The following is a 12,767-nucleotide window of genomic DNA, read 5'->3' on the forward strand; positions in this document are numbered from 1 at the left end:
ACACCTCAAAGAGGTCTTTCAACGGTTGTAACGTGGTTAAGTTGGTGGTTTAAGGAAGAAAGGGGTAAAAGGCTCAAGACCCGAGAGAATCCCCAAGATGTGTAATTTTGAATTTGAAAATTTTGAATTTTGCAAGTTTATTTTCAACCTTTTTTTTTTTTATTTTTTATTTTTTTTTGTTTTGAATTTCTTTTTTTCTCTCTTTTTTTTTATTCTTTTGAATCAATGTAGACAATCTCAGATCATGCGGTCAATCACTCACTTAGCATTCATGTTTCTCAGGCACGGTACCAAGCACTCGATGAGAGACGCAATTTGAGACGGGTTCATATCAAAGACATTGGAACACTTGCCTTTAGACATTGTTTTATTGTTGCTTTGCTGCTTTTTTTTTTTTACTTGCTTTTTGAATGTTATACAATTACACATCTTCCAATCCCAGGGTTAAGTGAATGTGGGTTGAAGAAATAAAGGCCAAACGTTAGACGAGGCTCAAAATGGTTAATGAAGAAATGGAATGTGATTGAACGGTTAACAGGGAATGACATGGTTGCAAAGGTGCCTCAAGTCATTGGTGTACCTTGGGTTTAGTTCGGTAATTGATTTTTTTTAATTATTATTTTTTATTTAGAATGAATGAATGAATGAAAAATTCTATGATCGAGATGTAAAGGAAAATTGCTCATTTTATTAATGGAAATGTTGAACGAAACACATAAAACATATAAAAAATTCAAAGTGGAAAACCTATGCTAGATATGAATGGGGGAATGGAGAAGAATGATAAAGAAAGAAATCATGAAATCTTGCACGAAGGATCTGTGTGCCTTGTATTCATTACTTCTTGCCGCCTGGAGGGACAGGAAGTTTGTTTGCATCCATCAAGTCTTGAATGACGTCCTTCAAATTCCAACATTGCTCCGTAGTGTGGCCCCTTCCTTGATGGTACTTGCAATAGGCAGTGGGATTCCATTTGGCGCTCCTTTCTTCAGGTTTTGGCTCTGGAAATGGCCCAATAGGTGTGATCAAGCCTTGACTATAAAGGCGATCAAAGGCCGCATCATAAGTCATTCCTAAAGGAGTGTAAGTTCTTTTCTTCTTGGCTAATGGAGTATCAAGAGCTAACACTTCATTGAGATCAACTTGGCTTATATTGTTGGTAGTATTTTCGTGCTTAGAAGATGAAGAAGAAGGATGGTCGTTCTTCTTGTTTTTCCAAGTGTTATTATTGTTACTACCAGGAGTCTTTATTAGCTCATCCTCGATATTGATGCCGATGTCGTATACAGCTTCGAAAGTGTTCAGTGGACGAAATTTGAGATGTTCCCTATATTTATGAGTCAGATTTTGAATAAAGAGGCGAACCATCTCTCTTTTTTTGGGGGGATCTACCAAGAGTGAAGCTGTTTCCCTCCACCTGTTCAGGTAAGCGGTGAAGCCTTCATTCTCTTTCTGTTTGAGAATGGAGAGTTCACGTTCAGAAGTTTTAGTTTGAATGTTACACTTGTAACGATTCGTGAAACTGTTGGTGACATCTTGCCAAGTCGCAGTATGCTTGACATCTAAGGAATAAAACCATTGTTGGCAAGCATGTTCTAAGGAGAGAGGGAACACCGTAGGGAAGAGTGTTACGTCCAATCCCTTAAGAGCCATGGTTGCAGAGAATGCCTTCAAATGGAATATTGGATTGTCAGTAGGCTTGAACTTTGGAATATCAGCAGTGGAGAACTTTTCAGAGAGTCTGTCCTTCACATCCAAAGGAGTGGGAGGTCGTTCCACATAAGTGAAATCCTCAGAAATCTTACTCATTTGTTCCTTCAGTTTGTCAAGGATGGAAACAGTGACCTTGTTTTGTTCCATGGTAGTGACCCTAGTGGTAAGGGTTTGCATCATGGCAGACAGTGCCTCGATGGATTTGTTGATGTTCTCAATATCTTCTTTAGTGGCCATTGAAAGGTGATGAGTAATGGAGATGGCAAAGTTCTCTTTGAACGCCTATTAGATCTGAGAGATTGTTGCGGTAATGACTCGAACCGTATTAATCTATCCCTATTCCTTGACCAAGTACTGTGAAATAAAATAATTCACTTAACTGTTTGACTCATTGCTCAAGATAGGAAAGGAAGGAAAAAATGGACATTTGAAAATAGGTGAGAAAACTCCACTCATTTTTTTATTATGACGAAAAAAAGGGTGCATGAACCTAATATACGATCATAAACGACCTTGTGCACGACTCGAGTCGGAACATAAAGAAAGTGTGTGGACTATACTTGACTCGTGAGTGACTAAGTGACGTCATAAGACTCGTGGTATGATCGTATGGCTAGACATGTGAACAATAACCAAAATGACTGACGCGAGGACCAAATTAACACGGAAGACTTAAAAAAAAGCTGACTGGACTTATTTCAAGGGCACCGTGACACGGAAGACTGTACCGTGTCACGTGACGAGCTGCCGTGACGCGGTGGTTTTTTTTTTTTTTTTTTTTTTGCAGGTCCACCGTGCCACGGTGGACTGTGCCGTGACACGGTGGACAGTCCCGTGTCGCGACAACCATTCCCGTGCCACGGTGGACGCTGACGTGGCACGGGAATTTTTTTTTTTGCAGGTCCACCGTGCCACGGTGGACTGTGCCGTGACACGGTGGACAGTCCCGTGTCGCGGCAACCATTCCCGTGCCACGGTGGATGCTGACGTGGCACATAAATTTTTTTTTTTTTGCTGCAAGTCCACCGCGCCACGGTGGACTGTGCCGTGACACGGTGGACAGTCCCGTGTCGCGGCACCCATTCCCGTGCCACGGTGGATGCTAACGTGGCACAGGAATTTATTTTTTTTAAAAAAAAAAATCTATAATTTTGAAATTCTACTTGTTTATTTTTAAAGGGAGGATACCATCCGACTTACTCCGAAAAAAAAAACGACACAAAAAACAAGACTACCCTAAAATACGGTCAAAAAGTAGTGCACGACTAAAGAAAAAAGTGTGTGAACACGATATGTGAGTGATTAGGTGAGGTTATGGACGCGTGTTTTGACCGTACAACTAGACATGACACCAAACCGGACACAACATCCACATACGTACGCACAAGAATCAAAAAAAGACTGACAAGACACTTTTCCTGGGCACCGTGTCACGGTGCAGACTGTCGTGACACGGTGCAGTCTACCGTCAGACGGTAGTGAGCCCCGTGTCACGGCACTGTTCACCGTGGCGCGGCAGAACATGCCGTGACACGGTGCGCAGTTCCAGGTCAGTTTTATGGTTTTTCCAGATTTTAACCGATTTTAGGTCTGTACTAATTACTATGTGAGAATAAAAACACTCGGTCATGGGTTAAACAAAAGAGCAAACACATAAAGGTTAGCACCAAACAACCACATAGCATTTAGGCACTATGATAAAAAAGTTCGCAACCTAGAGTCAAGATCTATGTTCAACTATTGGTCAAGCCTTGGGTGTCAAAAGGGTATCATGGTTAAGAGTTTGGACACGTTAGCAAGGCAGCCTCCTTTGAGGGTGTATGCCAACGGGCGGCTCCGCGAGTTCGTGATGAAATCGAACTCGACTCCATGGTTTGGGTAGATTTAATAACTCGGATGAACCCTTATTACCATGAGCGTTTTTGGGACGATAGAGCTTAAATCCCCCGAGGCTAAGACGAATGTAGAACACATACGTTTTTTCAGAAAAATCGAAGGAAGTCGACTGTGAGAAAAGAAAATAAGCCACCGGACTGATTTTAGGACTGCCGTGACACGGCAAAAATTCCCGTGTCACGGTACTGTGCACCGTCAGACGGTGCACTGTACCGTGACACGGCAGATTCTGCCGTGGCACGGCAGTCAAAAGATCTGACTGGTGCCCTGTTTTCCTTCGCGCGCAACCAAGTTATCCAATTTTTCCTACGGGACAGACCTGAATGCGACGTTAAAACGTTTATGCAGATGCAAAAATGCCAAATTAATCACAGGAATATTTTTTCAAGAATCTTTCAAGTCTCATCCACTCATCTTAATTAAATACCGATCACTCAAATCGATAAATAATTAAGAATCCTCCCCAGCGGAGTCGCCAAATTGTAGGCGTCGTTCGATGTGCGCCTACGTTAAAGCATGTGGTGAATATGCTTGGAACTCATAGGAAGTGGGAATTGACATAATACGATTAGGGACAAGGAAAGTAGGGAGCCGCCAACAAGTTTTTAAGGAACTTGTAAACCGTTCACGGATCATAAAAGGCAACCACGATAAAGGGACAACGATAGGGAACAACGATTGACCCGTGAAGGTTACACCCCATTCATAATCCATGAGATTACTAACTCCATATGGTTCGGAACCACGAAAGGAGGATCGGGGATGATGGTACGAAGTGAGTCATGGAGTCACATTCGCCCGTATTGGCCTCTACTCGATTCTTATAGTGAAAAGCATTCCTGTGATCTCAAAGGCATACAAACAATAATTCAATTCGCTCCAAACTATTATTTAACTAAATTGGTTTAATATTAATGCACACATAATTCTAAAATATTAGTGATCACTTCAATTAATAATAAGATTAAAAGGACCCTAAACCGGTTGTCCAAATTATCTTATTAGGCGTGATTTTCAATTACATATTCCCTTTAAACATGCAATATTGTGATCATAATAAAAATAGTAGAACAACATTAATATTAAAACCAAATTAATCACAATTCCAACAACATAAAACCGTTAGAAAAATAATAAAAATAAAAGGAGCATGATCCTTACTTTGATTATGTTTGTTTTCAACTACAAAATAATAAACGAGTTAGTAACTTCAAGGAAATAAAAAAACGATGATTAAATTAAATTAAATAAAGTAAAATTGATTTTGGGGCCAAACCCTCAAACAATTCTACCTTTCACGCCTTGGCTTAAGGATAAAACCACGAGTAAAGTATGGACTCCTTTGAGTACTTGAAGAAGGAATTTTGAAATAAAAAGGGGTAGGCTAGTGTTTAGGCTAAAGCATAGAAGAGAGGAGAATAAAATTAGAGAATTACTCGGTGCCCCGTTCATCAGAAATGAGGGGGTATTTATAGGGAAAATGTGCTGAGGGAGCACACGGAACCCTAAATTGATAAAAACCCTAAAAAAGTATCTCGTGACACGGTCAAACTGTATCGTGACACGGGAAGATCCACCGTCAGACGGTACACTTTCCTGTGACACGGTACATTTTTGGTGTGACGCGGAAAATTTTCAGAAAACGAGATAAAAAACGCGTTAAGGGTTTACGCGGAAAAGACACGGAATGTCCCGTGTCGCGGCAGACCTCCCGTGTCACGGGAAATCCCACCGTCAGACGGGGAGGATTCCCGTGACACAGTAGGTACCTGCCGTGGCGCGGGAAATTCCAGCCTGTTTTTCCGTCTAAATACATTTTTAACCCTAATTTCCTTCGGCATTTTAAGTGCCGATTGATAATTTCGGGCCTTTTCTGACTTTTTATTATTCGGTCTAAAATAAGAAAATAATTAAATTAAAATAAATAAAGGGTTTGGGCCAAAAATAAATAATAAAACAATAAAATAAAAAAGGCTTGGGCTAAAAATTAATTAATAAGTTTGGGCTGAAATTAAAACTATGCTTTTACCAAACATCAAGACTAATCCATGGACTGTTCAAAAATATGAATTTAATAAAATACGATTTTTTAAGCACTCTCGGGATTAAATACTAAACCCGACCAATAGTGGCGGTGAAAGGTTGTTCATCATCGGGTTTGGTTTTGGGGAGACATTTTTAGGTGTCTACAGGATGGCTTTCATCTCATGTATCCAGGGTCTGCCTAAAATCATATTGTACGAAGACAGAGTATCAATCACTAGGAACTTGACCTGTAGGTTGATCCCTTTTGCGTATGTTGCCAATGTAATCTCTCCACTTGTCTTTTTGGTTTCCCCACTGAATCCCACTAACATTGTTGACTTGTTGACGATGTTCTTTTCATCTATGTTCATATGTTTCAGGGTGTCAAGCATGATGATATTTGCAGAGCTTCCATTGTCAACTAGGATTCGTTTGATCATGCAGTTTCCCACTGGGAGTGAAATCACTAGACCGTCATGATGGCTTTCTACTGCATCGCTTTCTTCGAACATGATGGGGATGTCTATCTTGGATTTCTCCTTCTTGTCTGGTTGATCCTTGTTACTTTCCTTTGCATGTCGCTTTTCTGCTGAATATGTTAAACCGCACACTTCTGACCCTCCTGATATGAAGCAGATGGTTTTGACAATTAGAGGCGGAGGAGGAGGGCCTCCTTGCTTAGAATCTTTCTCCTTCTCTGAAGCTTTAGATCTATCTGACAGGAGCTCTTTGAGGTAGCCTTTCTTCAACAAGTATGCGACTTCCTTTCTGAGCGCGACACATTCATCAGTAGTGTGACCGATATCTGAATGGAAATCACACCATCTGGATGGATCTTTCTTCTCTCTAGGCCTATCACTCCTTCTGGGCCATTGCACAGTATCTCCCATCTTATTCAGGGTCCTTATTACTTCTGCAGGATTAACATTGAAGCAGTACTCATGTAGCTTAGGTGGGAGTTCAGGATCTTCCCTCCAGTCAGAAAATTCTTCTTCGACAGCATTGACTGATCCCTCATCGAAGCGTGAACGCTGATACGGCTTGAATCGATGATCTCTTCTAGGAAAATTGTTGCTCCTTCTTGGCTGACGGTCTTCATCCTTTCTGAGCTCTGGAGTCTTTCTTGCATACGCGTCTTCCTCAAATCTGACTTGAGCCATGGCCTTAGCTTGCACATATTCAAAGGTTGTACATGGATACTTGGTCAATTCCTTGTATAGCTCACTATGGTCTAGCAACCCTCTTTTGAATGCTTCAATTTTTGTGGGGGCATCACACTTGTGTATCCCAATCTTTTCCCTGTTGAACCTGTTGAGATAATCCCTCAAGGATTCACCGTGTCTTTGCACAACACGGTATAGATCTGAAGACTGCTTCTCTATTTTCCTGCTGCTGGCGAACTGGATCTTGAATAGGTTCACCATTCCTGCAAAAGATCGGATTGTCCCATTATCTAAATTAATGAACCAAGTTAGAGCTGGACCTGATAGCGTGGCTCCAAAGCCTTTGCACATGATAGCCTCTCTGATGTCTCTAGGGATTGAGCTTGTCATCATCTTCTGCTTGTAGAGGGACACGTGCTCATCTGGGTCTGTTGTTCCATCGTACATAGCCATGTTCGGTGTGCTGAACCTCTTTAGCACCTCTACCATGGCGATCTCTTCTGAGAAAGGAGACTCTATATAGCCATCTGACGCCTCTTCCTCCATGGGCTTTGGCATTCCAGGAATCTTGGCGATCTTGGCCTCAATTGCTTTGAGGTACTCTTTGACCACCTTCTCTATCTTTCCTTCCTCGGGTCCTTCCTGGCTGCTCTTCCTGTGAGTTCCTGCATCCAAAGAGTCTAGATCCAGGGCTGTTTCCCTAGTGTTAGATCCTTTTTCCCCGTTAGGGGTGTGAAAAGTTCCTGACATATCAAGCTGCATGGCTATACTTTCAGTGTTCTTTCTGGTGTTAACGGTTTTAGAAGCAACTGATTGTATTTGGCTACGGAGGGCTTCATTTTGTTTGGTGAGACTGGTGAGTTTGGCTTCGGTTTGAATCTTTTGGGCCAACAGTGTTTCAATCTGGCTTTTTTGCTGGTCTAGGGTTTGACGGAATGCATTCATTCCCTCATTGATTTCAGCTATGGTAAAGGGTACTTGGTGCCCAGTCATGGTGTTTGTCTTGGTTTTTGGCGGATTGGTAGGTTAATTGATTATCAGCCCCACGGTGGGCGCCAAATTGTTTAGGCAAATCTCAATAAGGACATTTAATAATTTGCTAGGTTTGAGGGGTAATAACAATCATTCTACCAATAGCATATGAAATAACTAAGAACGATAATGAATCAACAAGTAATCAATAAATAGGCAATAAATATTCAATTATATAAAGAAGATGAGTTTAGAGATACAATACTGAGTAAGGACAGGCCTCCTTGTTCAGTAGAGACGCAATTCCGTAGATAAAAGTAGAGTAATTTTATTATATTTAAGTGTATGCGTGTGTATATGAATGCTAAAAATGTCTAATTATGCTTATTTATACCTAGGGATCTCTAGGGTTTACAAATATCTTCAGAATATATTCGAAATGAGGAAGATCTTCTTTATTTATCTTCTTCCCTATTTTGTAGGTGTATCTTTGACAAGTATCTCCTTGATTGATATGTATGATGCTGCTTTCCTTGTTTACTTCAATCAAGCCGTTTTACATATTCTTGCTGACTTATTGGTCTTGGATTGATGCCCTAGATGTAATGGGTCGTGTGGTAATACGAGCCCAACATAGTATTCCCTTGAATAGTAATTAATTAATTATAAATCAAGCAAGTCACACAACAATCCAAAATAAGCAATTGAAAAAAACAGGATTAATGGTCTGTTCTCATACGTTTATTTTCAGCTCAGCTCAGTCAATGAGAACAGACCCTAAATTTCATTACTTCCTCCGTTTTTAAATACTTGCTCCATTTCTATTTTCTACCCTATTCATTCGTCCTACTTTGACTAAGAAAAAATATAGTTTTGTGGGTACTTGTTGGAATCGTCTCAATAAATAGATTATTAAAGATATTATTGATCAATCGACATTCGTGTCCAAGAGAAATAGAGCAAGTATTTAAAAACGGAGGGAGTATTTAAAAAAAAATGCATGTGGAACAGCCCGCTTACTTCTTATCTTCAAGTGAAACAAGGCTGCCTATAAAACTCATTGTGTTGAAACCTCCACTTAGTAACCCATGAGCTGTGATTCTTTTGACATTTTTGGACTCCAAATGGTACCAACCATACGCTAAACCATCTATCTGTAACAAAATTCTTCTACCATCTCTGGAGGAAACAAGAGCCTTAGCACATTTACAAATCCCAACAATCTTCGGGTGGGAAATACAAAACAACTTAACCCAAGAGTCTTTGTTTCCATACTCCTTCATTACCCACAATTCAACAATTGCAAGCACCCTATTTTTCCTTGTATCAACCAATGGACGTAAATTAATCAACAGACATAAACACCCACCTAACTCTATCAAATAAAATGCCGAATTAAGCATATACTTGTAATTGTCATCATAATTTGGGCGTTCAATAAGCGAGAAACTCTTAGACCAAAGATCAAATCTAGCAATTGAAAGACATCTAGAACGCCGTTCAAGAGAAACTACATAATGTAAAGCCTCGTTAACAAGGACACCATGATAATAACAACAATAATCAAGATAGTATGGGATACCTTTGATACATTTCCATGAATTATCATTGAAACTATACACCAGGGCCGTCTTAAACATTTCCGGGGCCCTGTTCTAATTCTTAAAATGGGCCCTTAAAAAAGGTGTAATTTTTAACCCATCTACGAGAAGTTATATAGACTATACGGAGAAATTTTTTTTAGGACATAATAGACTGTAATTAATAGATTTAATACTACAACTGGACAAAAAAAAAAAAAAAAAACAACAAATCAAAGCAAAAAACCAAAAAAAATTGAACAAATAGTGCACTGCACCTCAAACACACAATTCAACAGATTTTTTTTTTTAAAAAGAAAAAATTATGCAAATTCCAAATATTAAAAACCCCATTGTTGCTAATCGCAGTTACTTGTTACCGATTTTGTTTACTTTACACTTAAAAAATGTAACTACAAACTCAAAACAGATCACAAAATTCTGAAATTACATTATTCAATAGGTTATGGGAAAAAACTAGTAAATAAATAACACATACCTCATATATGAATATGACTGATTTTTCTCATTGAATCAATATTGATCTTTAACCGAGTAAACAATGACTAATCCAATTAGAGAAATTTGGATTCATTTGATACATACTCCGTATAACTTAAATAATTAAATTTCTTTTTCTATTGGAAGCAATTCATGGATTAAGAAAATACTAATCCATACTCATAACTAACCATTGAATTAGAGAGGAAGGTGGACCAGTAGGAGTATTAAATTGGAAATTTCAATATTGTTTTGGTAATAGCGTGAGAATTAATTACTGATTAGAAGTGGAGAGTTAACCAAAATTGAAGACGGAATATTTTACTGTACCTGTAGACACCCATTTGTGTCTCCCCAAAACCAAACCCAGTGATGAGTACCTTTCACGTCGAATCATAATCGAATGAAGTGAAAGTGTGGAAAGTCTAGTGTTGTGGAAAGTTTTAATTCTTTTCTTTTCTCTCTATTTTTTAAAACTTATTTTAAGAAAACAGTCAATCCAGTTTGGTTGGTCCATGATATGGGTCCAATAGTAGTGTAGTTGGATGGGGCTTGCAAAGACCTTTCCAACGATATATTATAAGCCCAATTCCGATGAATATTGAGGAAGTTATGGCCAATTTACCAAACTGGGCCCGGTTTGAGCTTTATGTACGGCCCAATGATCTAGGGGAGAGCATAATATGATTTATCATTCCTAATGCAATTAGGAATGGTTTTAGTCTTCTAGAATCTTCTAGAAGGTTCTTTTCATTCCTAATTCAATTAGCCAATAAATTGACTTTTGTTGACTTTTCAGAGTTTTAATCAAAATCAAATAGCATTTTCGAAGAAATTATATGATTTTATCCTCCAGTACGGCAAACTTATCTGATTTTCGAAAACGCGTTAAAATTAGGCTTGGCGCCTAACCCCAGGCCTTGGCGCCTGGAACCAGGCCTGCCGCCTGGCGCTAGCCATTGGCGCCTGGCGCTAGTGCTGGTGCCTGGCGCCAGTTAGCCAGGGTTGGCGCCAGCTCTGTTTTTTGTGCGTCAGACTTTGTTTTGTTTAATTTATCTTTTTGGCTGATTTTCTCTATAAATATCGTATTAAAAACTCCGTTTTCATTCACCTATTCTCACTAATCATTCACCAATTCTCATCATTCACAAGTTCTACAATCAGTTTTAATTAGCATTCTTTTAACCTTTCAATTCTTTATTCTTACTTTGCTTTTTCATACAAAATTCCACATTCACGAGATCTAGAAACACCTAGCCATATTCGAAGTTGCATTCGCCCTAGACGTGAAAGGTTTAATTTCTGAGGGTTTGGTCCCAAATCCCTCTTTCAATTATTTAATTTAATTGTTTTGATTTATTATTTTCCTTGAAGTTACTAACGTGTGTATTTTGTTATTAGAAAGAGGTACGAGGCATCAAAGTAAGTACTTTAATTGATTTATTGATGTTATGATCATGTTTATATTGTTATTATGATATTCCTAGTATCATGTCTAGGGTAAATTTAATATTAAATATGATTGTTACGATGCTTCCTATGTTCTTCCTAATATTTATGATTGTTAGTATCATGTTAGGGTTTGGTCCCAAATCCCTCTTTCAATTATTTAATTTAATTGTTTTGATTTATTATTTTCCTTGAAGTTACTAACGTGTGTATTTTGTTATTAGAAAGAGGTACGAGGCATCAAAGTAAGTACTTTAATTGATTTATTGATGTTATGATCATGTTTATATTGTTATTATGATATTCCTAGTATCATGTCTAGAGTAAATTTAATATTAAATATGATTGTTACGATGCTTCCTATGTTCTTCCTAATATTTATGATTGTTAGTATTATGTTAGGGTTAAAGACTTGATTTTTATTGCTTAGTGACATGCTAGGGTTTGTTATTAATCTTGTTAGTATCATGCCTAGGATCTTGCTATTATTATGCTTTAATATTAACATGGACATGATTATGATTATAATTGTTATAATTTATGATGATTATGAATATTATTATTATTATTATTATTATTATTATTATTATTATTATTATTATTATTATTATTATTATTATTATTATTATTATTATTATTATTATTATTATTATTATTATTATAACTATTATTCATGATATTGATTATTATTATGTTGCTTGATGCTTATTTATTGTTATTGCTTGATCACACCTTTTATGCATGTTAAAGGGAATTTGTACTTGTAATCACTCTTAATAAGATAATTAATAATCTTTTTTAGGGTTAATATGATTATAATTCAAGTGATCGCCAATAATAGTTTTATTTGCGCATTAATGTTCAACCAACATATATAGATTAAACAGGTTTAGGGTAAACCTATTGATTGCATGTTAGTCAGAAAGCGCACATGAATACGATCAGAATAAAGTAGAGGCCTATTATTAGGGCAGGTTCAATCTCTTTTAGGTTGGATTTGTACCTTCATCCCCGAACCCTTATTTGGTTCTAGACCTTATGGAGTTGACGATCTCTTGGATTGTTAAGGGGTGTAACCTTCACCTCGTGAACGGTTTACAAGTTCCTTAAAAAACTTGTTGGCGACTCTTTTGCTCTATCTTCTTCCCTTTTGGACGCCACCGTACTTTAGTGTATGATCACAGTGGGGTTCAAGCTAGTGGGATTAATGCTTGAAAATATTCCCTACAGTTTTTGGCGACTCCACTGGGGAGGATTTCTATTTTAATTCCATAATTTGTTTCGGCAATGATTTAGAATGAGTGGATGAAACTCGAAAAGTTCTAAGTATTTCATGTGCGTAATTTTGATTAACATTATTGTCATATGCATAAAAAAGATCTCATTGGAAAGACCATCCGTAATGAGTTAAAAACATAGGATTTTACACGTAGGAAATTTGAGGAATGTCTTTCACAACTAGGACTGA

At 38.0% G+C, this 12,767-nt stretch overlaps 1 long non-coding RNA gene across 1 annotated transcript in view; it reads right to left on the minus strand.

Moving 5' to 3' along the window:
• LOC145635025 (uncharacterized) overlaps positions 1 to 9,508 on the minus strand; it is a 28,536-nt gene extending 19,028 nt beyond the window's left edge. The window contains exon 1 of the long non-coding RNA XR_014113744.1: positions 9,352 to 9,508. This is a non-coding gene — a long non-coding RNA (uncharacterized LOC145635025). The remainder of the gene's footprint in view (positions 1 to 9,351) is intronic.
• Between the last annotated feature and the right edge of the window lie 3,259 nt (positions 9,509 to 12,767).

This window comes from Chenopodium album, chromosome 6, assembly GCF_948465745.1.
Source record: "Chenopodium album chromosome 6, dcCheAlbu1.1, whole genome shotgun sequence".
Classification (NCBI taxonomy): domain Eukaryota; kingdom Viridiplantae; phylum Streptophyta; class Magnoliopsida; order Caryophyllales; family Amaranthaceae; genus Chenopodium; species Chenopodium album.